A 23,768-nucleotide genomic window follows, 5' to 3' on the forward strand; every position below is an offset into this window, starting at 1 on the left:
CTGCCATTTTCTTTGGACTGTTTTCACATTAGGGAGTTAGGGTTAGCGACTGTCTTTTGGTTTGTTTATTTCTATCAGGCTAGCTAGCGCTTTCTGTGGGAAATGGCTTATTTTGTTTATTATGTTGGCCTTGGTTCGCCCTGAGTTGTAGTGTCATGTTTTGTTTGACACTTTCTTTCGTTTAAAATAAATATCATTCTGTTGGAACATCTCAATCCTGGATTTTGGTTTGAGGATCGGAGAGGGAACATGCAAATTTATCTTTGTATGTTTCACCCTGACCCCCTAGACAGGGGCGTAACAGACCAGTACAGTTATAGTACTTTGTACTTTGCCACATTTATCTTCTTCTTAGCAAGTGTCATGCATTCTGCTTCTCCAGCGTTTTTAAGAGCTGTTGATGATGTCAAATGCAGCTTACGGCCACACCGCTCTCTAAGCGCCCGATCTCGTCCGATCTCGGCAGCCAAATAGAGCCGGGCCTGGTTAGTACTTGGTAGGAAGACCGCCTGGGAATACCAGGTGCTGTAAGCTTTTTTGCTTGGGTTTACGGGCAGCACAAGCTGGTGTTACTGCCTATTTATTCATAGAAATTGTTCTATATTTTCATCAAATTTTGTTCTTTCATTGCTGTTTTGCTACTTTATTGGTTTGCCAACCATCGTGCTTCATTACTAGTAGACCATGTTACGGTCCTGGCCATATGTGTTGTTTTTATTTTCTTGTTCTTATAGGTGCCCTGCCTGATTGGCCGGATTTGGGGGAAGTACAGGAAGCTGATTGGTCCATCCTACACTTCCTGGAGTTTTAAAAGTACGGTTCCCAACAGCTAGCGAGGCTCTTTCTGGCATCAGCACCTGTTTGCTGTTCTTGGTTTCCAAACCTTATTTAGCATTTTTGAATTGTTAGGTTTTGTGCCGTGGTTTTGTTTATAAATTGTATATTTTGTAAATAGTATTAAATCTGTAGGGGTGAACTGCCATTTTCTTTGGACTGTTTTCACATTAGGGAGTTAGGGTTAGCGACTGTCTTTTGGTTTGTTTATTTCTATCAGGCTAGCTAGCACTTTCTGTGGGAAATGGCTTATTTTGTTTATTATGTTGGCCTTGGTTCGCCCTGAGTTGTAGTGTCATGTTTTGTTTGACACTTTCTTTCTTTTAAAATAAATATCATTCTGTTGGAACATCTCGATCCTGGATTTTGGTTTGGGGATCGGAGAGGGAACATGCTAATTTATCTTTGTATGTTGCACCCTGAGCCCCTAGACAGGGGCGTAACCGACCAGTACAGTTATAGTACTTTGTACTTTGCCACATTTATCTTCTTCTTAGCAAGTGTCATGCATTCTGCTTCTCGAGCGTTTTTAAGAGCTGTTGATGATGTCAAATGCAGCTTACGGCCACACCGCTCTCTGAGCGCCCGATCTCGTCCGATCTCGGCAGCCAAATAGGGCCGGGCCTGGTTAGTACTTGGTAGGAAGACCGCCTGGGAATACCAGGTGCTGTAAGCTTTTTTGCTTGGGTTTACGGGCAGCACAAGCTGGTGTTACTGCCTATTTATTCATAGAAATTGTCCTATATTTTCATCAAATTTTGTTCTTTCATTGCTGTTTTGCTACTTTATTGGTTTGCCAACCATCGTGCTTCATTACTAGTAGACCATGTTACGGTCCTGGCCATATGTGTTGTTTTTATTTTCTTGTTCTTATAGGTGCCCTGCCTGATTGGCCGGATTTGGGGGCAGTACAGGAAGCTGATTGGTCCATCCTACACTTCCTGGAGTTTTAAAAGTACGGTTCCCAACAGCTAGCGAGGCTCTTTCTGGCATCAGCACCTGTTTGCTGTACTTGGTTTCCAAATCTTATGTAGCATTTTTGAATTGTTAGGTTTTGTGCCGTGGTTTTGTTTATAAATTGTATATTTTGTAAATAGTATTAAATCTGTAGGGGTGGACTGCCATTTTCTTTTGATTGTTTTCTCTTGTTTTCACATTAGGGAGTTAGGGTTAGCGACTGTCTTTTGGTTTGTTTATTTCTATCAGGCTAGCTAGCGCTTTCTGTGGGAAATGGCTTATTTTGTTTATTATGTTGGCCTTGGTTCGCCCTGAGTTGTAGTGTCATGTTTTGTTTGACACTTTCTTTTGTTTAAAATAAATATCATTCTGTTGGAACATCTCAATCCTGGATTTTGGTTTGAGGATCGGAGAGGGAACATGCAAATTTATCTTTGTATGTTTCACCCTGACCCCCTAGACAGGGGCGTAACAGACCAGTACAGTTATAGTACTTTGTACTTTGCCACATTTATCTTCTTCTTAGCAAGTGTCATGCATTCTGCTTCTCCAGCGTTTTTAAGAGCTGTTGATGATGTCAAATGCAGCTTACGGCCACACCGCTCTTTAAGCGCCCGATCTCGTCCGATCTCGGCAGCCAAATAGGGCCGGGCCTGGTTAGTACTTGGTAGGAAGACCGCCTGGGAATACCAGGTGCTGTAAGCTTTTTTGCTTGGGTTTACGGGCAGCACAAGCTGGTGTTACTGCCTATTTATTCATAGAAATTGTTCTATATTTTCATCAAATTTTGTTCTTTCATTGCTGTTTTGCTACTTTATTGGTTTGCCAACCATCGTGCTTCATTACTAGTAGACCATGTTACGGTCCTGGCCATATGTGTTGTTTTTATTTTCTTGTTCTTATAGGTGCCCTGCCTGATTGGCCGGATTTGGGGGAAGTACAGGAAGCTGATTGGTCCATCCTACACTTCCTGGAGTTTTAAAAGTACGGTTCCCAACAGCTAGCGAGGCTCTTTCTGGCATCAGCACCTGTTTGCTGTTCTTGGTTTCCAAACCTTATTTAGCATTTTTGAATTGTTAGGTTTTGTGCCGTGGTTTTGTTTATAAATTGTATATTTTGTAAATAGTATTAAATCTGTAGGGGTGAACTGCCATTTTCTTTGGACTGTTTTCACATTAGGGAGTTAGGGTTAGCGACTGTCTTTTGGTTTGTTTATTTCTATCAGGCTAGCTAGCGCTTTCTGTGGGAAATGGCTTATTTTGTTTATTATGTTGGCCTTGGTTCGCCCTGAGTTGTAGTGTCATGTTTTGTTTGACACTTTCTTTCGTTTAAAATAAATATCATTCTGTTGGAACATCTCAATCCTGGATTTTGGTTTGAGGATCGGAGAGGGAACATGCAAATTTATCTTTGTATGTTTCACCCTGACCCCCTAGACAGGGGCGTAACAGACCAGTACAGTTATAGTACTTTGTACTTTGCCACATTTATCTTCTTCTTAGCAAGTGTCATGCATTCTGCTTCTCCAGCGTTTTTAAGAGCTGTTGATGATGTCAAATGCAGCTTACGGCCACACCGCTCTCTAAGCGCCCGATCTCGTCCGATCTCGGCAGCCAAATAGAGCCGGGCCTGGTTAGTACTTGGTAGGAAGACCGCCTGGGAATACCAGGTGCTGTAAGCTTTTTTGCTTGGGTTTACGGGCAGCACAAGCTGGTGTTACTGCCTATTTATTCATAGAAATTGTTCTATATTTTCATCAAATTTTGTTCTTTCATTGCTGTTTTGCTACTTTATTGGTTTGCCAACCATCGTGCTTCATTACTAGTAGACCATGTTACGGTCCTGGCCATATGTGTTGTTTTTATTTTCTTGTTCTTATAGGTGCCCTGCCTGATTGGCCGGATTTGGGGGAAGTACAGGAAGCTGATTGGTCCATCCTACACTTCCTGGAGTTTTAAAAGTACAGTTCCCTACAGCTAGCGAGGCTCTTTCTGGCATCAGCACCTGTTTGCTGTTCTTGGTTTCCAAACCTTATTTAGCAGTTTTGAATTGTTAGGTTTTGTGCCGTGGTTTTGTTTATAAATTGTATATTTTGTAAATAGTATTAAATCTGTAGGGGTGAACTGCCATTTTCTTTGGACTGTTTTCACATTAGGGAGTTAGGGTTAGCGACTGTCTTTTGGTTTGTTTATTTCTATCAGGCTAGCTAGCACTTTCTGTGGGAAATGGCTTATTTTGTTTATTATGTTGGCCTTGGTTCGCCCTGAGTTGTAGTGTCATGTTTTGTTTGACACTTTCTTTCGTTTAAAATAAATATCATTCTGTTGGAACATCTCGATCCTGGATTTTGGTTTGGGGATCGGAGAGGGAACATGCTAATTTATCTTTGTATGTTGCACCCTGAGCCCCTAGACAGGGGCGTAACCGACCAGTACAGTTATAGTACTTTGTACTTTGCCACATTTATCTTCTTCTTAGCAAGTGTCATGCATTCTGCTTCTCCAGCGTTTTTAAGAGCTGTTGATGATGTCAAATGCAGCTTACGGCCACACCGCTCTTTAAGCGCCCGATCTCGTCCGATCTCGGCAGCCAAATAGGGCCGGGCCTGGTTAGTACTTGGTAGGAAGACCGCCTGGGAATACCAGGTGCTGTAAGCTTTTTTGCTTGGGTTTACGGGCAGCACAAGCTGGTGTTACTGCCTATTTATTCATAGAAATTGTTCTATATTTTCATCAAATTTTGTTCTTTCATTGCTGTTTTGCTACTTTATTGGTTTGCCAACCATCGTGCTTCATTACTAGTAGACCATGTTACGGTCCTGGCCATATGTGTTGTTTTTATTTTCTTGTTCTTATAGGTGCCCTGCATGATTGGCCGGATTTGGGGGAAGTACAGGAAGCTGATTGGTCCATCCTACACTTCCTGGAGTTTTAAAAGTACGGTTCCCAACAGCTAGCGAGGCTCTTTCTGGCATCAGCACCTGTTTGCTGTTCTTGGTTTCCAAACCTTATTTAGCATTTTTGAATTGTTAGGTTTTGTGCCGTGGTTTTGTTTATAAATTGTATATTTTGTAAATAGTATTAAATCTGTAGGGGTGAACTGCCATTTTCTTTGGACTGTTTTCACATTAGGGAGTTAGGGTTAGCGACTGTCTTTTGGTTTGTTTATTTCTATCAGGCTAGCTAGCGCTTTCTGTGGGAAATGGCTTATTTTGTTTATTATGTTGGCCTTGGTTCGCCCTGAGTTGTAGTGTCATGTTTTGTTTGACACTTTCTTTCGTTTAAAATAAATATCATTCTGTTGGAACATCTCAATCCTGGATTTTGGTTTGGGGATCGGAGAGGGAACATGCAAATTTATCTTTGTATGTTTCACCCTGACCCCCTAGACAGGGGCGTAACAGACCAGTACAGTTATAGTACTTTGTACTTTGCCACATTTATCTTCTTCTTAGCAAGTGTCATGCATTCTGCTTCTCCAGCGTTTTTAAGAGCTGTTGATGATGTCAAATGCAGCTTACGGCCACACCGCTCTCTAAGCGCCCGATCTCGTCCGATCTCGGCAGCCAAATAGAGCCGGGCCTGGTTAGTACTTGGTAGGAAGACTGCCTGGGAATACCAGGTGCTGTAAGCTTTTTTGCTTGGGTTTACGGGCAGCACAAGCTGGTGTTACTGCCTATTTATTCATAGAAATTGTTCTATATTTTCATCAAATTTTGTTCTTTCATTGCTGTTTTGCTACTTTATTGGTTTGCCAACCATCGTGCTTCATTACTAGTAGACCATGTTACGGTCCTGGCCATATGTGTTGTTTTTATTTTCTTGTTCTTATAGGTGCCCTGCCTGATTGGCCGGATTTGGGGGAAGTACAGGAAGCTGATTGGTCCATCCTACACTTCCTGGAGTTTTAAAAGTACAGTTCCCAACAGCTAGCGAGGCTCTTTCTGGCATCAGCACCTGTTTGCTGTTCTTGGTTTCCAAACCTTATTTAGCATTTTTGAATTGTTAGGTTTTGTGCCGTGGTTTTGTTTATAAATTGTATATTTTGTAAATAGTATTAAATCTGTAGGGGTGAACTGCCATTTTCTTTGGACTGTTTTCACATTAGGGAGTTAGGGTTAGCGACTGTCTTTTGGTTTGTTTATTTCTATCAGGCTAGCTAGCGCTTTCTGTGGGAAATGGCTTATTTTGTTTATTATGTTGGCCTTGGTTCGCCCTGAGTTGTAGTGTCATGTTTTGTTTGACACTTTCTTTCGTTTAAAATAAATATCATTCTGTTGGAACATCTCAATCCTGGATTTTGGTTTGAGGATCGGAGAGGGAACATGCAAATTTATCTTTGTATGTTTCACCCTGACCCCCTAGACAGGGGCGTAACAGACCAGTACAGTTATAGTACTTTGTACTTTGCCACATTTATCTTCTTCTTAGCAAGTGTCATGCATTCTGCTTCTCCAGCGTTTTTAAGAGCTGTTGATGATGTCAAATGCAGCTTACGGCCACACCGCTCTCTAAGCGCCCGATCTCGTCCGATCTCGGCAGCCAAATAGAGCCGGGCCTGGTTAGTACTTGGTAGGAAGACCGCCTGGGAATACCAGGTGCTGTAAGCTTTTTTGCTTGGGTTTACGGGCAGCACAAGCTGGTGTTACTGCCTATTTATTCATAGAAATTGTTCTATATTTTCATCAAATTTTGTTCTTTCATTGCTGTTTTGCTACTTTATTGGTTTGCCAACCATCGTGCTTCATTACTAGTAGACCATGTTACGGTCCTGGCCATATGTGTTGTTTTTATTTTCTTGTTCTTATAGGTGCCCTGCCTGATTGGCCGGATTTGGGGGAAGTACAGGAAGCTGATTGGTCCATCCTACACTTCCTGGAGTTTTAAAAGTACGGTTCCCAACAGCTAGCGAGGCTCTTTCTGGCATCAGCACCTGTTTGCTGTTCTTGGTTTCCAAACCTTATTTAGCATTTTTGAATTGTTAGGTTTTGTGCCGTGGTTTTGTTTATAAATTGTATATTTTGTAAATAGTATTAAATCTGTAGGGGTGAACTGCCATTTTCTTTGGACTGTTTTCACATTAGGGAGTTAGGGTTAGCGACTGTCTTTTGGTTTGTTTATTTCTATCAGGCTAGCTAGCGCTTTCTGTGGGAAATGGCTTATTTTGTTTATTATGTTGGCCTTGGTTCGCCCTGAGTTGTAGTGTCATGTTTTGTTTGACACTTTCTTTCGTTTAAAATAAATATCATTCTGTTGGAACATCTCAATCCTGGATTTTGGTTTGGGGATCGGAGAGGGAACATGCAAATTTATCTTTGTATGTTTCACCCTGACCCCCTAGACAGGGGCGTAACAGACCAGTACAGTTATAGTACTTTGTACTTTGCCACATTTATCTTCTTCTTAGCAAGTGTCATGCATTCTGCTTCTCCAGCGTTTTTAAGAGCTGTTGATGATGTCAAATGCAGCTTACGGCCACACCGCTCTCTAAGCGCCCGATCTCGTCCGATCTCGGCAGCCAAATAGAGCCGGGCCTGGTGAGTACTTGGTAGGAAGACCGCCTGGGAATACCAGGTGCTGTAAGCTTTTTTGCTTGGGTTTACGGGCAGCACAAGCTGGTGTTACTGCCTATTTATTCATAGAAATTGTTCTATATTTTCATCAAATTTTGTTCTTTCATTGCTGTTTTGCTACTTTATTGGTTTGCCAACCATCGTGCTTCATTACTAGTAGACCATGTTACGGTCCTGGCCATATGTGTTGTTTTTATTTTCTTGTTCTTATGGGTGCCCTGCCTGATTGGCCGGATTTGGGGGAAGTACAGGAAGCTGATTGGTCCATCCTACACTTCCTGGAGTTTTAAAAGTACGGTTCCCAACAGCTAGCGAGGCTCTTTCTGGCATCAGCACCTGTTTGCTGTTCTTGGTTTCCAAACCTTATTTAGCATTTTTGAATTGTTAGGTTTTGTGCCGTGGTTTTGTTTATAAATTGTATATTTTGTAAATAGTATTAAATCTGTAGGGGTGAACTGCCATTTTCTTTGGACTGTTTTCACATTAGGGAGTTAGGGTTAGCGACTGTCTTTTGGTTTGTTTATTTCTATCAGGCTAGCTAGCGCTTTCTGTGGGAAATGGCTTATTTTGTTTATTATGTTGGCCTTGGTTCGCCCTGAGTTGTAGTGTCATGTTTTGTTTGACACTTTCTTTCGTTTAAAATAAATATCATTCTGTTGGAACATCTCGATCCTGGATTTTGGTTTGGGGATCGGAGAGGGAACATGCTAATTTATCTTTGTATGTTGCACCCTGAGCCCCTAGACAGGGGCGTAACAGACCAGTACAGTTATAGTACTTTGTACTTTGCCACATTTATCTTCTTCTTAGCAAGTGTCATGCATTCTGCTTCTCCAGCGTTTTTAATAGCTGTTGATGATGTCAAATGCAGCATACGGCCACACCGCTCTTTAAGCGCCCGATCTCGTCCGATCTCGGCAGCCAAATAGGGCCGGGCCTGGTTAGTACTTGGTAGGAAGACCGCCTGGGAATACCAGGTGCTGTAAGCTTTTTTGCTTGGGTTTACGGGCAGCACAAGCTGGTGTTACTGCCTATTTATTCATAGAAATTGTTCTATATTTTCATCAAATTTTGTTCTTTAATTGCTGTTTTGCTACTTTATTGGTTTGCCAACCATCGTGCTTCATTACTAGTAGACCATGTTACGGTCCTGGCCATATGTGTTGTTTTTATTTTCTTGTTCTTATAGGTGCCCTGCCTGATTGGCCGGATTTGGGGGAAGTACAGGAAGCTGATTGGTCCATCCTACACTTCCTGGAGTTTTAAAAGTACGGTTCCCAACAGCTAGCGAGGCTCTTTCTGGCATCAGCACCTGTTTGCTGTTCTTGGTTTCCAAACCTTATTTAGCATTTTTGAATTGTTAGGTTTTGTGCCGTGGTTTAGTTTATAAATTGTATATTTTGTAAATAGTATTAAATCTGTAGGGGTGAACTGCCATTTTCTTTGGACTGTTTTCACATTAGGGAGTTAGGGTTAGCGACTGTCTTTTGGTTTGTTTATTTCTATCAGGCTAGCTAGCGCTTTCTGTGGGAAATGGCTTATTTTGTTTATTATGTTGGCCTTGGTTCGCCCTGAGTTGTAGTGTCATGTTTTGTTTGACACTTTCTTTCGTTTAAAATAAATATCATTCTGTTGGAACATCTCGATCCTGGATTTTGGTTTGGGGATCGGAGAGGGAACATGCTAATTTATCTTTGTATGTTGCACCCTGAGCCCCTAGACAGGGGCGTAACAGACCAGTACAGTTATAGTACTTTGTACTTTGCCACATTTATCTTCTTCTTAGCAAGTGTCATGCATTCTGCTTCTCCAGCGTTTTTAAGAGCTGTTGATGATGTCAAATGCAGCTTACGGCCACACCGCTCTCTGAGCGCCCGATCTCGTCCGATCTCGGCAGCCAAATAGGGCAGGGCCTGGTTAGTACTTGGTAGGAAGACCGCCTGGGAATACCAGGTGCTGTAAGCTTTTTTGCTTGGGTTTACGGGCAGCACAAGCTGGTGTTACTGCCTATTTATTCATAGAAATTGTTCTATATTTTCATCAAATTTTGTTCTTTCATTGCTGTTTTGCTACTTTATTGGTTTGCCAACCATCGTGCTTCATTACTAGTAGACCATGTTACGGTCCTGGCCATATGTGTTGTTTTTATTTTCTTGTTCTTATAGGTGCCCTGCCTGATTGGCCGGATTTGGGGGAAGTACAGGAAGCTGATTGGTCCATCCTACACTTCCTGGAGTTTTAAAAGTACGGTTCCCAACAGCTAGCGAGGCTCTTTCTGGCATCAGCACCTGTTTGCTGTTCTTGGTTTCCAAACCTTATTTAGCATTTTTGAATTGTTAGGTTTTGTGCCGTGGTTTTGTTTATAAATTGTATATTTTGTAAATAGTATTAAATCTGTAGGGGTGAACTGCCATTTTCTTTGGACTGTTTTCACATTAGGGAGTTAGGGTTAGCGACTGTCTTTTGGTTTGTTTATTTCTATCAGGCTAGCTAGCGCTTTCTGTGGGAAATGGCTTATTTTGTTTATTATGTTGGCCTTGGTTCGCCCTGAGTTGTAGTGTCATGTTTTGTTTGACACTTTCTTTCGTTTAAAATAAATATCATTCTGTTGGAACATCTCAATCCTGGATTTTGGTTTGAGGATCGGAGAGGGAAAATGCAAATTTATCTTTGTATGTTTCACCCTGACCCCCTAGACAGGGGCGTAACAGACCAGTACAGTTATAGTACTTTGTACTTTGCCACATTTATCTTCTTCTTAGCAAGTGTCATGCATTCTGCTTCTCCAGCGTTTTTAAGAGCTGTTGATGATGTCAAATGCAGCTTACGGCCACACCGCTCTTTAAGCGCCCGATCTCGTCCGATCTCGGCAGCCAAATAGGGCCGGGCCTGGTTAGTACTTGGTAGGAAGACCGCCTGGGAATACCAGGTGCTGTAAGCTTTTTTGCTTGGGTTTACGGGCAGCACAAGCTGGTGTTACTGCCTATTTATTCATAGAAATTGTTCTATATTTTCATCAAATTTTGTTCTTTCATTGCTGTTTTGCTACTTTAATGGTTTGCCAACCATCGTGCTTCATTACTAGTAGACCATGTTACGGTCCTGGCCATATGTGTTGTTTTTATTTTCTTGTTCTTATAGGTGCCCTGCCTGATTGGCCGGATTTGGGGGAAGTACAGGAAGCTGATTGGTCCATGCTACACTTCCTGGAGTTTTAAAAGTACGGTTCCCAACAGCTAGCGAGGCTCTTTCTGGCAGTAGCACCTGTTTGCTGTTCTTGGTTTCCAAATCTTATTTAGCATTTTTGAATTGTTAGGTTTTGTGCCGTGGTTTTGTTTATAAATTGTATATTTTGTAAATAGTATTAAATCTGTAGGGGTGGACTGCCATTTTCTTTTGATTGTTTTCTCTTGTTTTCACATTAGGGAGTTAGGGTTAGCGACTGTCTTTTGGTTTGTTTATTTCTATCATGCTAGCTAGCACTTTCTGTGGGAAATGGATTATTTTGTTTATTATGTTGGCCTTGGTTCGCCCTGAGTTGTAGTGTCATGTTTTGTTTGACACTTTCTTTCGTTTAAAATAAATATCATTCTGTTGGAACATCTCAATCCTGGATTTTGGTTTGAGGATCGGAGAGGGAACATGCAAATTTATCTTTGTATGTTTCACCCTGACCCCCTAGACAGGGGCGTAACAGACCAGTACAGTTATAGTACTTTGTAGTTTGCCACATTTATCTTCTTCTTAGCAAGTGTCATGCATTCTGCTTCTCCAGCGTTTTTAAGAGCTGTTGATGATGTCAAATGCAGCTTACGGCCACACCGCTCTCTAAGCGCCCGATCTCGTCCGATCTCGGCAGCCAAATAGAGCCGGGCCTGGTTAGTACTTGGTAGGAAGACCGCCTGGGAATACCAGGTGCTGTAAGCTTTTTTGCTTGGGTTTACGGGCAGCACAAGCTGGTGTTACTGCCTATTAATTCATAGAAATTGTTCTATATTTTCATCAAATTTTGTTCTTTCATTGCTGTTTTGCTACTTTATTGGTTTGCCAACCATCGTGCTTCATTACTAGTAGACCATGTTACGGTCCTGGCCATATGTGTTGTTTTTATTTTCTTGTTCTTATAGGTGCCCTGCCTGATTGGCCGGATTGGGGGGCAGTACAGGAAGCTGATTGGTCCATCCTACACTTCCTGGAGTTTTAAAAGTACGGTTCCCAACAGCTAGCGAGGCTCTTTCTGGCATCAGCACCTGTTTGCTGTTCTTGGTTTCTAAACCTTATTTAGCATTTTTGAATTGTTAGGTTTTGTGCCGTGGTTTTGTTTATAAATTGTATATTTTGTAAATAGTATTAAATCTGTAGGGGTGAACTGCCATTTTCTTTGGACTGTTTTCACATTAGGGAGTTAGGGTTAGCGACTGTCTTTTGGTTTGTTTATTTCTATCAGGCTAGCTAGCACTTTCTGTGGGAAATGGCTTATTTTGTTTATTATGTTGGCCTTGGTTCGCCCTGAGTTGTAGTGTCATGTTTTGTTTGACACTTTCTTTCGTTTAAAATAAATATCATTCTGTTGGAACATCTCGATCCTGGATTTTGGTTTGGGGATCGGAGAGGGAACATGCAAATTTATCTTTGTATGTTGCACCCTGAGCCCCTAGACAGGGGCGTAACAGACCAGTACAGTTATAGTACTTTGTACTTTGCCACATTTATCTTCTTCTTAGCAAGTGTCATGCATTCTGCTTCTCCAGCGTTTTTAAGAGCTGTTGATGATGTCAAATGCAGCTTACGGCCACACCGCTCTTTAAGCGCCCGATCTCGTCCGATCTCGGCAGCCAAATAGGGCCGGGCCTGGTTAGTACTTGGTAGGAAGACCGCCTGGGAATACCAGGTGCTGTAAGCTTTTTTGCTTGGGTTTACGGGCAGCACAAGCTGGTGTTACTGCCTATTTATTCATAGAAATTGTTCTATATTTTCATCAAATTTTGTTCTTTCATTGCTGTTTTGCTACTTTATTGGTTTGCCAACCATCGTGCTTCATTACTAGTAGACCATGTTACGGTCCTGGCCATATGTGTTGTTTTTATTTTCTTGTTCTTATAGGTGCCCTGCCTGATTGGCCGGATTTGGGGGAAGTACAGGAAGCTGATTGGTCCATCCTACACTTCCTGGAGTTTTAAAAGTACGGTTCCCAACAGCTAGCGAGGCTCTTTCTGGCATCAGCACCTGTTTGCTGTTCTTGGTTTCCAAACCTTATTTAGCATTTTTGAATTGTTAGGTTTTGTGCCGTGGTTTTGTTTATAAATTGTATATTTTGTAAATAGTATTAAATCTGTAGGGGTGAACTGCCATTTTCTTTGGACTGTTTTCACATTAGGGAGTTAGGGTTAGCGACTGTCTTTTGGTTTGTTTATTTCTATCAGGCTAGCTAGCGCTTTCTGTGGGAAATGGCTTATTTTGTTTATTATGTTGGCCTTGGTTCGCCCTGAGTTGTAGTGTCATGTTTTGTTTGACACTTTCTTTCGTTTAAAATAAATATCATTCTGTTGGAACATCTCGATCCTGGATTTTGGTTTGGGGATCGGAGAGGGAACATGCTAATTTATCTTTGTATGTTGCACCCTGAGCCCCTAGACAGGGGCGTAACAGACCAGTACAGTTATAGTACTTTGTACTTTGCCACATTTATCTTCTTCTTAGCAAGTGTCATGCATTCTGCTTCTCCAGCGTTTTTAAGAGCTGTTGATGATGTCAAATGCAGCTTACGGCAACACCGCTCTTTAAGCGCCCGATCTCGTCCGATCTCGGCAGCCAAATAGGGCCGGGCCTGGTTAGTACTTGGTAGGAAGACCGCCTGGGAATACCAGGTGCTGTAAGCTTTCTGGCTTGGGTTTACGGGCAGCACAAGCTGGTGTTACTGCCTATTTATTCATAGAAATTGTTCTATATTTTCATCAAATTTTGTTCTTTCATTGCTGTTTTGCTACTTTATTGGTTTGCCAACCATCGTGCTTCATTACTAGTAGACCATGTTACGGTCCTGGCCATATGTGTTGTTTTTATTTTCTTGTTCTTATAGGTGCCCTGCCTGATTGGCCGGATTTGGGGGAAGTACAGGAAGCTGATTGGTCCATCCTACACTTCCTGGAGTTTTAAAAGTACGGTTCCCAACAGCTAGCGAGGCTCTTTCTGGCATCAGCACCTGTTTGCTGTTCTTGGTTTCCAAACCTTATTTAGCATTTTTGAATTGTTAGGTTTTGTGCCGTGGTTTTGTTTATAAATTGTATATTTTGTAAATAGTATTAAATCTGTAGGGGTGAACTGCCATTTTCTTTGGACTGTTTTCACATTAGGGAGTTAGGGTTAGCGACTGTCTTTTGGTTTGTTTATTTCTATCAGGCTAGCTAGCGCTTTCTGTGGGAAATGGCTTATTTTGTTTATTATGTTGGCCTTGGTTCGCCCTGAGTTGTAGTGTCATGTTTTGTTTGACACTTTCTTTCGTTTAAAATAAATATCATTCTGTTGGAACATCTCAATCCTGGATTTTGGTTTGAGGATCGGAGAGGGAACATGCAAATTTATCTTTGTATGTTTCACCCTGACCCCCTAGACAGGGGCGTAACAGACCAGTACAGTTATAGTACTTTGTACTTTGCCACATTTATCTTCTTCTTAGCAAGTGTCATGCATTCTGCTTCTCCAGCGTTTTTAAGAGCTGTTGATGATGTCAAATGCAGCTTACGGCCACACCGCTCTCTGAGCGCCCGATCTCGTCCGATCTCGGCAGCCAAATAGGGCCGGGCCTGGTTAGTACTTGGTAGGAAGACCGCCTGGGAATACCAGGTGCAGTAAGCTTTTTTGCTTGGGTTTACGGGCAGCACAAGCTGGTGTTACTGCCTATTTATTCATAGAAATTGTCCTATATTTTCATCAAATTTTGTTCTTTCATTGCTGTTTTGCTACTTTATTGGTTTGCCAACCATCGTGCTTCATTACTAGTAGACCATGTTACGGTCCTGGCCATATGTGTTGTTTTTATTTTCTTGTTCTTATAGGTGCCCTGCCTGATTGGCCGGATTTTGGGGCAGTACAGGAAGCTGATTGGTCCATCCTACACTTCCTGGAGTTTTAAAAGTACGGTTCCCAACAGCTAGCGAGGCTCTTTCTGGCATCAGCACCTGTTTGCTGTACTTGGTTTCCAAATCTTATGTAGCATTTTTGAATTGTTAGGTTTTGTGCCGTGGTTTTGTTTATAAATTGTATATTTTGTAAATAGTATTAAATCTGTAGGGGTGAACTGCCATTTTCTTTGGACTGTTTTCACATTAGGGAGTTAGGGTTAGCGACTGTCTTTTGGTTTGTTTATTTCTATCAGGCTAGCTAGCACTTTCTGTGGGAAATGGCTTATTTTGTTTATTATGTTGGCCTTGGTTCGCCCTGAGTTGTAGTGTCATGTTTTGTTTGACACTTTCTTTCGTTTAAAATAAATATCATTCTGTTGGAACATCTCGATCCTGGATTTTGGTTTGGGGATCGGAGAGGGAACATGCTAATTTATCTTTGTATTTTGCACCCTGAGCCCCTAGACAGGGGCGTAACCGACCAGTACAGTTATAGTACTTTGTACTTTGCCACATTTATCTTCTTCTTAGCAAGTGTCATGCATTCTGCTTCTCCAGCGTTTTTAAGAGCTGTTGATGATGTCAAATGCAGCTTACGGCCACACCGCTCTTTAAGCGCCCGATCTCGTCCGATCTCGGCAGCCAAATAGGGCCGGGCCTGGTTAGTACTTGGTAGGAAGACCGCCTGGGAATACCAGGTGCTGTAAGCTTTTTTGCTTGGGTTTACGGGCAGCACAAGCTGGTGTTACTGCCTATTTATTCATAGAAATTGTTCTATATTTTCATCAAATTTTGTTCTTTCATTGCTGTTTTGCTACTTTATTGGTTTGCCAACCATCGTGCTTCATTACTAGTAGACCATGTTACGGTCCTGGCCATATGTGTTGTTTTTATTTTCTTGTTCTTATAGGTGCCCTGCCTGATTGGCCGGATTTGGGGGAAGTACAGGAAGCTGATTGGTCCATCCTACACTTCCTGGAGTTTTAAAAGTACGGTTCCCAACAGCTAGCGAGGCTCTTTCTGGCATCAGCACCTGTTTGCTGTTCTTGGTTTCCAAACCTTATTTAGCATTTTTGAATTGTTAGGTTTTGTGCCGTGGTTTTGTTTATAAATTGTATATTTTGTAAATAGTATTAAATCTGTAGGGGTGAACTGCCATTTTCTTTGGACTGTTTTCACATTAGGGAGTTAGGGTTAGCGACTGTCTTTTGGTTTGTTTATTTCTATCAGGCTAGCTAGCGCTTTCTGTGGGAAATGGCTTATTTTGTTTATTATGTTGGCCTTGGTTCGCCCTGAGTTGTAGTGTCATGTTTTGTTTGACACTTTCTTTCGTTTAAAATAAATATCATTCTGTTGGAACATCTCAATCCTGGATTTTGGTTTGAGGATCGGAGAGGGAACATGCAAATTTATCTTTGTATGTTTCACCCTGACCCCCTAGACAGGGGCGTAACAGACCAGTACAGTTATAGTACTTTGTACTTTGCCACATTTATCTTCTTCTTAGCAAGTGTCATGCATTCTGCTTCTCCAGCGTTTTTAAGAGCTGTTGATGATGTCAAATGCAGCTTACGGCCACACCGCTCTCTAAGCGCCCGATCTCGTCCGATCTCGGCAGCCAAATAGAGCCGGGCCTGGTTAGTACTTGGTAGGAAGACCGCCTGGGAATACCAGGTGCTGTAAGCTTTTTTGCTTGGGTTTACGGGCAGCACAAGCTGGTGTTACTGCCTATTTATTCATAGAAATTGTTCTATATTTTCATCAAATTTTGTTCTTTCATTGCTGTTTTGCTACTTTATTGGTTTGCCAACCATCGTGCTTCATTACTAGTAGACCATGTTACGGTCCTGGCCATATGTGTTGTTTTTATTTTCTTGTTCTTATAGGTGCCCTGCCTGATTGGCCGGATTTGGGGGAAGTACAGGAAGCTGATTGGTCCATCCTACACTTCCTGGAGTTTTAAAAGTACAGTTCCCAACAGCTAGCGAGGCTCTTTCTGGCATCAGCACCTGTTTGCTGTTCTTGGTTTCCAAACCTTATTTAGCAGTTTTGAATTGTTAGGTTTTGTGCCGTGGTTTTGTTTATAAATTGTATATTTTGTAAATAGTATTAAATCTGTAGGGGTGAACTGCCATTTTCTTTGGACTGTTTTCACATTAGGGAGTTAGGGTTAGCGACTGTCTTTTGGTTTGTTTATTTCTATCAGGCTAGCTAGCACTTTCTGTGGGAAATGGCTTATTTTGTTTATTATGTTGGCCTTGGTTCGCCCTGAGTTGTAGTGTCATGTTTTGTTTGACACTTTCTTTCGTTTAAAATAAATATCATTCTGTTGGAACATCTCGATCCTGGATTTTGGTTTGGGGATCGGAGAGGGAACATGCTAATTTATCTTTGTATGTTGCACCCTGAGCCCCTAGACAGGGGCGTAACCGACCAGTACAGTTATAGTACTTTGTACTTTGCCACATTTATCTTCTTCTTAGCAAGTGTCATGCATTCTGCTTCTCCAGCGTTTTTAAGAGCTGTTGATGATGTCAAATGCAGCTTACGGCCACACCGCTCTTTAAGCGCCCGATCTCGTCCGATCTCGGCAGCCAAATAGGGCCGGGCCTGGTTAGTACTTGGTAGGAAGACCGCCTGGGAATACCAGGTGCTGTAAGCTTTTTTGCTTGGGTTTACGGGCAGCACAAGCTGGTGTTACTGCCTATTTATTCATAGAAATTGTTCTATATTTTCATCAAATTTTGTTCTTTCATTGCTGTTTTGCTACTTTATTGGTTTGCCAACCATCGTGCTTCATTACTAGTAGACCATGTTACGGTCCTGGCCATATGTGTTGTTTTTATTTTCTTGTTCTTATAGGTGCCCTGCCTGATTGGCCGGATTTGGGGGAAGTACAGGAAGCTGATTGGTCCATCCTACACTTCCTGGAGTTTTAAAAGTACGGTTCCCAACAGCTAGCGAGGCTCTTTCTGGCATCAGCACCTGTTTGCTGTTCTTGGTTTCCAAACCTTATTTAGCATTTTTGAATTGTTAGGTTTTGTGCCGTGGTTTTGTTTATAAATTGTATATTTTGTAAATAGTATTAAATCTGTAGGGGTGAACTGCCATTTTCTTTGGACTGTTTTCACATTAGGGAGTTAGGGTTAGCGACTGTCTTTTGGTTTGTTTATTTCTATCAGGCTAGCTAGCGCTTTCTGTGGGAAATGGCTTATTTTGTTTATTATGTTGGCCTTGGTTCGCCCTGAGTTGTAGTGTCATGTTTTGTTTGACACTTTCTTTCGTTTAAAATAAATATCATTCTGTTGGAACATCTCAATCCTGGATTTTGGTTTGAGGATCGGAGAGGGAACATGCAAATTTATCTTTGTATGTTTCACCCTGACCCCCTAGACAGGGGCGTAACAGACCAGTACAGTTATAGTACTTTGTACTTTGCCACATTTATCTTCTTCTTAGCAAGTGTCATGCATTCTGCTTCTCCAGCGTTTTTAAGAGCTGTTGATGATGTCAAATGCAGCTTACGGCCACACCGCTCTCTAAGCGCCCGATCTCGTCCGATCTCGGCAGCCAAATAGAGCCGGGCCTGGTTAGTACTTGGTAGGAAGACTGCCTGGGAATACCAGGTGCTGTAAGCTTTTTTGCTTGGGTTTACGGGCAGCACAAGCTGGTGTTACTGCCTATTTATTCATAGAAATTGTTCTATATTTTCATCAAATTTTGTTCTTTCATTGCTGTTTTGCTACTTTATTGGTTTGCCAACCATCGTGCTTCATTACTAGTAGACCATGTTACGGTCCTGGCCATATGTGTTGTTTTTATTTTCTTGTTCTTATAGGTGCCCTGCCTGATTGGCCGGATTTGGGGGAAGTACAGGAAGCTGATTGGTCCATCCTACACTTCCTGGAGTTTTAAAAGTACAGTTCCCAACAGCTAGCGAGGCTCTTTCTGGCATCAGCACCTGTTTGCTGTTCTTGGTTTCCAAACCTTATTTAGCATTTTTGAATTGTTAGGTTTTGTGCCGTGGTTTTGTTTATAAATTGTATATTTTGTAAATAGTATTAAATCTGTAGGGGTGAACTGCCATTTTCTTTGGACTGTTTTCACATTAGGGAGTTAGGGTTAGCGACTGTCTTTTGGTTTGTTTATTTCTATCAGGCTAGCTAGCGCTTTCTGTGGGAAATGGCTTATTTTGTTTATTATGTTGGCCTTGGTTCGCCCTGAGTTGTAGTGTCATGTTTTGTTTGACACTTTCTTTCGTTTAAAATAAATATCATTCTGTTGGAACATCTCAATCCTGGATTTTGGTTTGAGGATCGGAGAGGGAACATGCAAATTTATCTTTGTATGTTTCACCCTGACCCCCTAGACAGGGGCGTAACAGACCAGTACAGTTATAGTACTTTGTACTTTGCCACATTTATCTTCTTCTTAGCAAGTGTCATGCATTCTGCTTCTCCAGCGTTTTTAAGAGCTGTTGATGATGTCAAATGCAGCTTACGGCCACACCGCTCTCTAAGCGCCCGATCTCGTCCGATCTCGGCAGCCAAATAGAGCCGGGCCTGGTGAGTACTTGGTAGGAAGACCGCCTGGGAATACCAGGTGCTGTAAGCTTTTTTGCTTGGGTTTACGGGCAGCACAAGCTGGTGTTACTGCCTATTTATTCATAGAAATTGTTCTATATTTTCATCAAATTTTGTTCTTTCATTGCTGTTTTGCTACTTTATTGGTTTGCCAACCATCGTGCTTCATTACTAGTAGACCATGTTACGGTCCTGGCCATATGTGTTGTTTTTATTTTCTTGTTCTTATAGGTGCCCTGCCTGATTGGCCGGATTTGGGGGAAGTACAGGAAGCTGATTGGTCCATCCTACACTTCCTGGAGTTTTAAAAGTACGGTTCCCAACAGCTAGCGAGGCTCTTTCTGGCATCAGCACCTGTTTGCTGTTCTTGGTTTCCAAACCTTATTTAGCATTTTTGAATTGTTAGGTTTTGTGCCGTGGTTTTGTTTATAAATTGTATATTTTGTAAATAGTATTAAATCTGTAGGGGTGAACTGCCATTTTCTTTGGACTGTTTTCACATTAGGGAGTTAGGGTTAGCGACTGTCTTTTGGTTTGTTTATTTCTATCAGGCTAGCTAGCGCTTTCTGTGGGAAATGGCTTATTTTGTTTATTATGTTGGCCTTGGTTCGCCCTGAGTTGTAGTGTCATGTTTTGTTTGACACTTTCTTTCGTTTAAAATAAATATCATTCTGTTGGAACATCTCAATCCTGGATTTTGGTTTGAGGATCGGAGAGGGAACATGCAAATTTATCTTTGTATGTTTCACCCTGACCCCCTAGACAGGGGCGTAACAGACCAGTACAGTTATAGTACTTTGTACTTTGCCACATTTATCTTCTTCTTAGCAAGTGTCATGCATTCTGCTTCTCCAGCGTTTTTAAGAGCTGTTGATGATGTCAAATGCAGCTTACGGCCACACCGCTCTCTAAGCGCCCGATCTCGTCCGATCTCGGCAGCCAAATAGAGCCGGGCCTGGTTAGTACTTGGTAGGAAGACCGCCTGGGAATACCAGGTGCTGTAAGCTTTTTTGCTTGGGTTTACGGGCAGCACAAGCTGGTGTTACTGCCTATTTATTCATAGAAATTGTTCTATATTTTCATCAAATTTTGTTCTTTCATTGCTGTTTTGCTACTTTATTGGTTTGCCAACCATCGTGCTTCATTACTAGTAGACCATGTTACGGTCCTGGCCATATGTGTTGTTTTTATTTTCTTGTTCTTATAGGTGCCCTGCCTGATTGGCCGGATTTGGGGGCAGTACAGGAAGCTGATTGGTCCATCCTACACTTCCTGGAGTTTTAAAAGTACGGTTCCCAACAGCTAGCGAGGCTCTTTCTGGCATCAGCACCTGTTTGCTGTTCTTGGTTTCCAAATCTTATTTAGCATTTTTGAATTGTTAGGTTTTGTGCCGTGGTTTTGTTTATAAATTGTATATTTTGTAAATAGTATTAAATCTGTAGGGGTGGACTGCCATTTTCTTTTGATTGTTTTCTCTTGTTTTCACATTAGGGAGTTAGGGTTAGCGACTGTCTTTTGGTTTGTTTATTTCTATCAGGCTAGCTAGCGCTTTCTGTGGGAAATGGCTTATTTTGTTTATTATGTTGGCCTTGGTTCGCCCTGAGTTGTAGTGTCATGTTTTGTTTGACACTTTCTTTCGTTTAAAATAAATATCATTCTGTTGGAACATCTCAATCCTGGATTTTGGTTTGAGGATCGGAGAGGGAACATGCAAATTTATCTTTGTATGTTTCACCCTGACCCCCTAGACAGGGGCGTAACAGACCAGTACAGTTATAGTACTTTGTACTTTGCCACATTTATCTTCTTCTTAGCAAGTGTCATGCATTCTGCTTCTCCAGCGTTTTTAAGAGCTGTTGATGATGTCAAATGCAGCTTACGGCCACACCGCTCTCTGAGCGCCCGATCTCGTCCGATCTCGGCAGCCAAATAGGGCCGGGCCTGGTTAGTACTTGGTAGGAAGACCGCCTGGGAATACCAGGTGCTGTAAGCTTTTTTGCTTGGGTTTACGGGCAGCACAAGCTGGTGTTACTGCCTATTTATTCATAGAAATTGTTCTATATTTTCATCAAATTTTGTTCTTTCATTGCTGTTTTGCTACTTTATTGGTTTGCCAACCATCGTGCTTCATTACTAGTAGACCATGTTACGGTCCTGGCCATATGTGTTGTTTTTATTTTCTTGTTCTTATAGGTGCCCTGCCTGATTGGCCGGATTTGGGGGAAGTACAGGAAGCTGATTGGTCCATCCTACACTTCCTGGAGTTTTAAAAGTACGGTTCACAACAGCTAGCGAGGCTCTTTCTGGCATCAGCACCTGTTTGCTGTTCTTGGTTTCCAAACCTTATTTAGCATTTTTGAATTGTTAGGTTTTGTGCCGTGGTTTTGTTTATAAATTGTATATTTTGTAAATAGTATTAAATCTGTAGGGGTGAACTGCCATTTTCTTTGGACTGTTTTCACATTAGGGAGTTAGGGTTAGCGACTGTCTTTTGGTTTGTTTATTTTTATCAGGCTAGCTAGCACTTTCTGTGGGAAATGGCTTATTTTGTTTATTATGTTGGCCTTGGTTCGCCCTGAGTTGTAGTGTCATGTTTTGTTTGACACTTTCTTTCGTTTAAAATAAATATCATTCTGTTGGAACATCTCGATCCTGGATTTTGGTTTGGGGATCGGAGAGGGAACATGCTAATTTATCTTTGTATGTTGCACCCTGAGCCCCTAGACAGGGGCGTAACAGACCAGTACAGTTATAGTACTTTGTACTTTGCCACATTTATCTTCTTCTTAGCGAGTGTCATGCATTCTGCTTCTCCAGCGTTTTTAAGAGCTGTTGATGATGTCAAATGCAGCTTACGGCCACACCGCTCTCTAAGCGCCCGATCTCGTCCGATCTCGGCAGCCAAATAGAGCTTGGCCTGATTAGTACTTGGTAGGAAGACCGCCTGGGAATACCAGGTGCTGTAAGCTTTTTTGCTTGGGTTTACGGGCAGCACAAGCTGGTGTTACTGCCTATTTATTCATAGAAATTGTTCTACATTTTCATCAAATTTTGTTCTTTCATTGCTGTTTTGCTACTTTATTGGTTTGCCAACCATCGTGCTTCATTACTAGTAGACCATGTTACGGTCCTGGCCATATGTGTTGTTTTTATTTTCTTGTTCTTATAGGTGCCCTGCCTGATTGGCCGGATTGGGGGGCAGTACAGGAAGCTGATTGGTCCATCCTACACTTCCTGGAGTTTTAAAAGTACGGTTCCCAACAGCTAGCGAGGCTCTTTCTGGCATCAGCACCTGTTTGCTGTTCTTGGTTTCTAAACCTTATTTAGCGTTTTTGAATTGTTAGGTTTTGTGCCGTGGTTTTGTTTATAAATTGTATATTTTGTAAATAGTATTAAATCTGTAGGGGTGGACTGCCATTTTCTTTTGATTGTTTTCTCTTGTTTTCACATTAGGGAGTTAGGGTTAGCGAATGTCTTTTGGTTTGTTTATTTCTATCAGGCTAGCTAGCACTTTCTGTGGGAAATGGCTTATTTTGTTTATTATGTTGGCCTTGGTTCGCCCTGAGTTGTAGTGTCATGTTTTGTTTGACACTTTCTTTCGTTTAAAATAAATATCATTCTGTTGGAACATCTCGATCCTGGATTTTGGTTTGGGGATCGGAGAGGGAACATGCTAATTTATCTTTGTATGTTGCACCCTGACCCCCTAGACAGGGGCGTAACAGACCAGTACAGTTATAGTACTTTGTACTTTGCCACATTTATCTTCTTCTTAGCAAGTGTCATGCATTCTGCTTCTCCAGCGTTTTTAAGAGCTGTTGATGATGTCAAATGCAGCTTACGGCCACACCGCTCTCTAAGCGCCCGATCTCGTCCGATCTCGGCAGCCAAATAGAGCCGGGCCTGGTTAGTACTTGGTAGGAAGACCGCCTGGGAATACCAGGTGCTGTAAGCTTTTTTGCTTGGGTTTACGGGCAGCACAAGCTGGTGTTACTGCCTATTTATTCATAGAAATTGTTCTATATTTTCATCAAATTTTGTTCTTTCATTGCTGTTTTGCAACTTTATTGGTTTGTCAACCATCGTGCTTCTTTACTACTAGACCGGTACCGTTTTAGTACTTTGCCACATGTATCTTCTTCTTAGCGAATGTCATGCATTCTGCTTCTCCAGCGTTTTTAGGAGCTGTTGATGATATCAAATGCAGCTTACGGCCACACTGCTCTCGAAGCGCCCGATCTCGTCCGATCTCGGCAGCCAAATAGGGCCGGGCCTTGTTCGTACTTGGTAGGAAGACCGCCTGGGAATACCAGGTGCTGTAAGCTTTTTTGCTTGGGTTTACGGGCAGCACAAGCTGGTGTTACTGCCTATTTATTCATAGAAATTGTTCTATAATTTCATCAAATTTTGTTCTTTCATTGCGGTTTTGCTACTTTATTGGTTTTTCAACCATCGTGCTTCATTACTAGTAGACCATGTTACGGTCCTGGCCATATGTGTTGTTTTTATTTTGTTGTTCTTATAGGTGCCCTGCCTGATTGGCCGGATTGGGGGGCAGTACAGGAAGCTGATTGGTCCATCCTACACTTCCTGGAGTTTTAAAAGTACGGTTCCCAACAGCTAGCGAGGCTCTTTCTGGCAGCAGCACCTGTTTGCTGTTCTTGGTTTCCAAACCTTATTTAGCATTTTTGAATTGTTAGG

The 23,768-nt window shown here is 41.9% G+C and overlaps 25 pseudogenes; all 25 read left to right on the forward strand.

Annotated features, from left to right (window-relative positions):
• Positions 1-415: 415 nt before the first annotated feature.
• On the forward strand, positions 416-534 carry LOC137116792 (5S ribosomal RNA; annotated as a pseudogene).
• Positions 535-1,391: 857 nt separating this feature from the next.
• On the forward strand, positions 1,392-1,510 carry LOC137116913 (5S ribosomal RNA; annotated as a pseudogene).
• Positions 1,511-2,377: 867 nt separating this feature from the next.
• LOC137116809 (5S ribosomal RNA) lies at positions 2,378-2,496 on the forward strand (annotated as a pseudogene).
• An 857-nt stretch (positions 2,497-3,353) lies between these two features.
• Positions 3,354-3,472, forward strand: LOC137116793 (5S ribosomal RNA; annotated as a pseudogene).
• An 857-nt stretch (positions 3,473-4,329) lies between these two features.
• Positions 4,330-4,448, forward strand: LOC137116810 (5S ribosomal RNA; annotated as a pseudogene).
• An 857-nt stretch (positions 4,449-5,305) lies between these two features.
• LOC137116905 (5S ribosomal RNA) lies at positions 5,306-5,424 on the forward strand (annotated as a pseudogene).
• An 857-nt stretch (positions 5,425-6,281) lies between these two features.
• On the forward strand, positions 6,282-6,400 carry LOC137116794 (5S ribosomal RNA; annotated as a pseudogene).
• An 857-nt stretch (positions 6,401-7,257) lies between these two features.
• On the forward strand, positions 7,258-7,376 carry LOC137116897 (5S ribosomal RNA; annotated as a pseudogene).
• Positions 7,377-8,233: 857 nt separating this feature from the next.
• On the forward strand, positions 8,234-8,352 carry LOC137116916 (5S ribosomal RNA; annotated as a pseudogene).
• An 857-nt stretch (positions 8,353-9,209) lies between these two features.
• Positions 9,210-9,328, forward strand: LOC137116901 (5S ribosomal RNA; annotated as a pseudogene).
• An 857-nt stretch (positions 9,329-10,185) lies between these two features.
• On the forward strand, positions 10,186-10,304 carry LOC137116812 (5S ribosomal RNA; annotated as a pseudogene).
• Positions 10,305-11,171: 867 nt separating this feature from the next.
• On the forward strand, positions 11,172-11,290 carry LOC137116795 (5S ribosomal RNA; annotated as a pseudogene).
• Positions 11,291-12,147: 857 nt separating this feature from the next.
• LOC137116813 (5S ribosomal RNA) lies at positions 12,148-12,266 on the forward strand (annotated as a pseudogene).
• An 857-nt stretch (positions 12,267-13,123) lies between these two features.
• LOC137116894 (5S ribosomal RNA) lies at positions 13,124-13,242 on the forward strand (annotated as a pseudogene).
• An 857-nt stretch (positions 13,243-14,099) lies between these two features.
• LOC137116985 (5S ribosomal RNA) lies at positions 14,100-14,218 on the forward strand (annotated as a pseudogene).
• An 857-nt stretch (positions 14,219-15,075) lies between these two features.
• On the forward strand, positions 15,076-15,194 carry LOC137116814 (5S ribosomal RNA; annotated as a pseudogene).
• An 857-nt stretch (positions 15,195-16,051) lies between these two features.
• LOC137116796 (5S ribosomal RNA) lies at positions 16,052-16,170 on the forward strand (annotated as a pseudogene).
• An 857-nt stretch (positions 16,171-17,027) lies between these two features.
• On the forward strand, positions 17,028-17,146 carry LOC137116815 (5S ribosomal RNA; annotated as a pseudogene).
• An 857-nt stretch (positions 17,147-18,003) lies between these two features.
• LOC137116906 (5S ribosomal RNA) lies at positions 18,004-18,122 on the forward strand (annotated as a pseudogene).
• An 857-nt stretch (positions 18,123-18,979) lies between these two features.
• LOC137116898 (5S ribosomal RNA) lies at positions 18,980-19,098 on the forward strand (annotated as a pseudogene).
• Positions 19,099-19,955: 857 nt separating this feature from the next.
• On the forward strand, positions 19,956-20,074 carry LOC137116797 (5S ribosomal RNA; annotated as a pseudogene).
• An 867-nt stretch (positions 20,075-20,941) lies between these two features.
• Positions 20,942-21,060, forward strand: LOC137116914 (5S ribosomal RNA; annotated as a pseudogene).
• Positions 21,061-21,917: 857 nt separating this feature from the next.
• On the forward strand, positions 21,918-22,036 carry LOC137116957 (5S ribosomal RNA; annotated as a pseudogene).
• Positions 22,037-22,903: 867 nt separating this feature from the next.
• LOC137116798 (5S ribosomal RNA) lies at positions 22,904-23,022 on the forward strand (annotated as a pseudogene).
• Positions 23,023-23,273: 251 nt separating this feature from the next.
• On the forward strand, positions 23,274-23,392 carry LOC137117019 (5S ribosomal RNA; annotated as a pseudogene).
• Positions 23,393-23,768: the final 376 nt, after the last annotated feature.

This window comes from Channa argus, unplaced genomic scaffold (genome assembly GCF_033026475.1).
Source record: "Channa argus isolate prfri unplaced genomic scaffold, Channa argus male v1.0 Contig032, whole genome shotgun sequence".
Lineage (NCBI taxonomy): Eukaryota > Metazoa > Chordata > Actinopteri > Anabantiformes > Channidae > Channa > Channa argus.